This window comes from Priapulus caudatus, unplaced genomic scaffold (assembly GCF_000485595.1).
Source record: "Priapulus caudatus unplaced genomic scaffold, Priapulus_caudatus-5.0.1 Scaffold90, whole genome shotgun sequence".
Classification (NCBI taxonomy): domain Eukaryota; kingdom Metazoa; phylum Priapulida; class Priapulimorpha; order Priapulimorphida; family Priapulidae; genus Priapulus; species Priapulus caudatus.
The window spans coordinates 392,785-397,665 of record NW_014577151.1 but is presented as its reverse complement, the minus strand read 5'-3'; positions in this window follow the sequence as shown (position 1 = coordinate 397,665).

Below are 4,881 nucleotides of genomic sequence, written 5' to 3'. Positions count from 1 at the left end.
TGTCTGCCGCGCGCGCTTTGTCTCTCTCTCCCTCTCTCTCTCTCTCTCTCCGTTCTCGTCTCTTTCACTCTCTCTCTCTCTGCTTCCTTCTCTCTCTCTCTCTCGCTTTTTCTCTCTTCATTCCGCGCGCTCTCTCTCTCTATCTCCTTTTCTTTCTTTCTCTCTTCTCTCTCGTCGCGCGCTCCTCTCTCTCTCTCTCTCTCTCTCTCTCTCTCTCGTTCTCTCTCTCTCTCGCTCTACTCTCTCTCTCTCTCTTTCTCTCTCGTCTCTCTCTCTCGCGTTCCTCTCCTCCCCACCTCCCCCCCCCCCTCTCTCTTTCTCTCTCCTCGTCTCTCTCTCATCTTCTCTCTCTCTCTCTCTCTCTGCTATTTCTATTCTCTCTTCTCTCTCTCTCTCTCTCTCTCTCGCTCTCTCTCTTTCTCTCTCTCTCTCTCTCTCTCTCTCTCTCTCTCTCTTATATTATATATTATATATATATATATATATATATTATACTCATCATATAGCTATATATATCTTCCTCACTCTCTCTCTCTTTTCTCTCTTCGCTCTCTCTCTTTTTTTCTCTCGTCTCTCTCTCTCTCCCCCTCTCCCTCTTCTCTCTCTCTCTCTCTCTCTTCTCTCTCTTCTCTCTCTCTCTCTCTCTCGTCTCTCTCTCTCTCTACTCTCTCTCCCTCTCTCTCTTTCGCGCGCGCGCTCTCTCTCTATCTCTCGCTCTCTTTCTCTCTCGCGCTCTCTCTCTCTCTCTCTCTCTCTCTCTCTCTCTCTCTCTCTCTCTCTCTGTGTGCGTACTTACGTGGACATTTGTACATGGAATATCAATCACAATATATTTATTTTGTTTCACACGCGTATGATTCTCGCATGAAATGTCGAGGTCTATAGGTTCTGACATATTACATGTGTATTACATATGTACACTGTATACACATGTATTACACATGTGTATTACATGTGTATGACATATTACATGTGTATTTGTTTCAGGCAGAGTGTATCATGTGCATGGTACCCTATGTGCTCATATGGCACCCACGCGCATGACGTGATAAATAATAGAACAGAAATGATAGAAATAATAGAGAATTAATGTACACGTAATAATTTTATTTACTGAAATCCATCGAATGAATACCAACTGACTGTTTGCGACAAAGGTAATATCAGCCACTCATCACGCGCCCAGTGGATGATACAGTATATATTATGCAAAGATACTAATGCTGAAGGTTATTCCACACATATGACCGCCCATCATTCACATGACACGCCATAATGACCGCCCATCATTCACATGACACGCCATAATGACCGCCCATCGACTTTTATTCACTCCTGATTATATCTATACATCAGTGTTATGGCTAACGAACGATCACGCGCACGTCCCGGGGTACTGTGCACGTTCTGCACGTATATCTAAATAAACGAATGATAACAATATATATGAACTGTGAACATATATAGTTACGCAACTTTCATATAGGCTAGGTCGTGTCTACTATCATAATGATCATCATAAACTATACGTAATATTAAACGCAAATATCATATATAAACGCTATACATATAACATGATGAATGAGAAAAAGCCTTTAGTGCAGGTAGTATGTAGTCACTTCTTGATGATTCAAACTATATAGAGTTAAACTTTATATTAGCCTATGTACACACATGCGCGCGGACACACACACGCGCGCGGACACACACACGCGCGCGCGCATACACGCACGCACGCGCGCTCACGGCACGCACGCACGCACGCACGCACGCACGCACGCACGCACCGCGCGCGCGCGGCGCGCACACACCACACACACACACACACACACACACACACACACACACACACACAAACTAATACACATTAAAAAGGTTATGGCGGTATATTAACATTGACTAGTCCGTGTTGCGCGAGAGAGAGAAGAGAGAGAGAGAGCTGCATCATGGCTAGAGAGAGACGAGAGAGAGAGAGAGAGAGAGAGAGAGAGGAGAGAGAGAGAGAGAGAGAGATTCGCGACGTTTGCACAGATAGTGAGCCGCAACAGCGGACCGGACGTTGTTTCCCGGATCACGGCACACCGCTGTCTGGCACTCCCGGGAAGTTGGCTCGGCGACGGTTGGTTCCCGCGTCTTTCGTCGCCGCACGCAGCTCGGCGACGCGCCGCGCGACGCAGCCGGCGTTTCAGCCAGACTCTGAGCGCCAGAAGTGGCGCCTCGCCGTGGGCGTCGTCACGACGACGGGTCCGCCGACCCCAGAAGTGACGTCGACGACGTCGACGGCTGCGAGCGGCTGTTGGTCGGACGAATCCTGGCTGGCCGACGACCGTGTGTCGACGCTGACGTCGTAGGCGGCGCCGTACCTGCGCGCAGTTGGCGACCGGATCTGTTTGCCGGTGAGGTGGCGCCACTGACGACAAAGACGTCGACGCCCAGCTGCTGCAGAGATCCCGGTGCCTCGTTGTTTTCTGCAGGAACCGGAACCGGATGTTAATCAGTGCGAGACAAGCGTCGATGACTAGATGATGGGATAGATTCAGGACAGACTCGGTGATTTAGGATGTTGATACGCTCAGAGTTCGGTGATTTATTCCTCATGGTCGCCATGTAGCTATAATGTATATAGGCGTAACGTGCGTGCGTCTGCGTACGGTGATGTGGTGCACGCGTGCGTCTGTGTGTACGGTGATGTGGTGGCACGCGTGAGCGTCTGTGTGTACGGTGATGTGGTGCACGCGGTGCGTCTTGTGTTACGGTTTGATGTGGTGCACGCGTGCTGTCTGTGTACGGTATGTGCGTGCACGCGTGCGCGCGTCTGGTTACTCGGTCCATGTGCTACCCGTGCACGCGTGCGTTCTGTGTGTACGGATGATGTGTGGTGCACGCGTGCGTCTGTGTACGGTGATGTGGTGCACGCGTGCGTCTATGTACGGTGATGTGGTGCACGCGTGCGTCTGTGTGTACGGTGATGTGTGTGCACGCGTGCCGCGTCTGTGTGATACGGTGCATGTGGTGCCACGCGTGGCGTCTGGTGTACGGTGATGTGGTGCACGCGGGCGTCTGTGTACTGCTAAATGTGAGTGCCACGCGTGCGTCTCCTGTGTACGTTGATCTGCGTGGCACGCCAGTGCGTCTGTGTACCAGGTGATTGTGGTGCGCACGCGTGCCGCTCTGTGTTGTCACGGTGATGGTGGCTGCACGCAGCTGCGTCTGTGTTGTACGTATGTGGTGCACCGCGTGCGGTCTGTGTGTACGGTGATGTGGTGCACGCGTGCGTCTGTGTACGGTGATGTGGTGCACGCGTGCGTCTGTGTACGGTGATGTGGTGCACGCGTGCGTCTGTAGTGCGGCTGAATGTGCGGCACCGCGTGCGTCTATGTACGGTGATGTTGGTGCACGCGCTGCGTCTGTGGTACGGTGATGTGAATGCACGGCGTGCGTCTGTGTACGGTTGATGTGACGTGCACGCGTGGTTCTGTGTGTTACGGTGATGTGGGTGCACGCGTGCATACGTCTGTCGTGGTGTACCGGAGTTGATGTTGGTGCACGCGTGCGTCTGCTGTACGCGTGAGTGTGTGACGCGTGCGTCTGTGTACCGGTGATGTGCTGTGGCACGCGTGCGTCTGTGTGTACGGTGATGTGGTGCACGCGTGCGTCTGTGTGGTACGCGTTGATGCTGCGTGACACGCGTGCGTTCTTTGTGTAGCGGTATGTGTCCGTGCACACGCCGCTGCGTCTGTGTACGGTGTGATGTGGTGCAGCGCCGTGCGTCTGTGTGTACCTGAGTGCGTACACGCGTGCGTCTGTACGGTGATGTGGTGCACGCGTGCGTCTGTGTGTACGGTGATGTGGTGCACGCGTGCGTCTGTGTACGGTGATGTGGTGCACGCGTGCGTCTGTGTGTACGGTGATGTGGTGCACGCGTGTCCGTCGTTGTACAGGTGATGTGGTGCACGCGTGCGTCTGTGTGTACGGTGATGTGGTGCACGCGTGCGTCTGTGTACGGTGATGTGGTGCCGCGTGAATCGCGTCACTGATTGATAGTACAGGTAAATGTGAGTGCACCGCAGTGCGTCTGCCTGTGTACGGTGATGTGCGTGTTCACGCTGCGCTCTGTTGTACGGTGTGTGTCGCGTGCGACGCCGTGCGTTCGTGTGCACGGTATGTGCTCGTGCACGGCGTGCGTCTGTGTGTACGGTGCATGTGCTGTGCCACGCGTCGCGTCTGTGTACGGTGATGTGGGCACGCGTGCGTACTGTGTACGGTGACTGTGACTCGTGCACGCGTGTGTCTGTGTGTACGGTGATTGTGTCTGTGCACGCGTGCGGTTCTGATGTGTACGGTGATGTGAGTGCACTGCTGTGCGTCTGTGGTCTGGTGAATGTGCTGTGCCACGCGTGCGTCTGTGCTACGGTGATGTGGTGCACGCGGTGCGTCTGTTGTACGGTGATGTGCGTGCACGCGTGGTCTGCTGTGTACCGTGATGTTGGTGCACGCGTGGGCCTGCGTCTGTGTACGGTATGTGTAGTTGCACGCGTGCGTCTGTGTACCGGGTTGATGTTGAGTGCACGCGCTGCGTCTGTGTGCTACGTGGATGTTGCGCGTGCACGCGTGCGTCTGCGTGTTACGTTGATGTGTGCACGGCGCTGCGTCTGTGTACGGTGATGTTGGTGCCAGCGCGTGCGTCCTATGTACGGTGATGTGCTGTGCACGCGTGCGTGCTGTGTACGTGATGTGGTGCACGCGTGCGTCTTGTGATACGGTTTGATGTGCGTGCACGCGTGCGATCTTGTACGGTGATGTGCTGTGCCACGCGTGCCGTTCATGTGTACGTGATGTTTTTTTTTTTTCTCCTGTGCACCGCGTGTCGTCTGCTGTTTT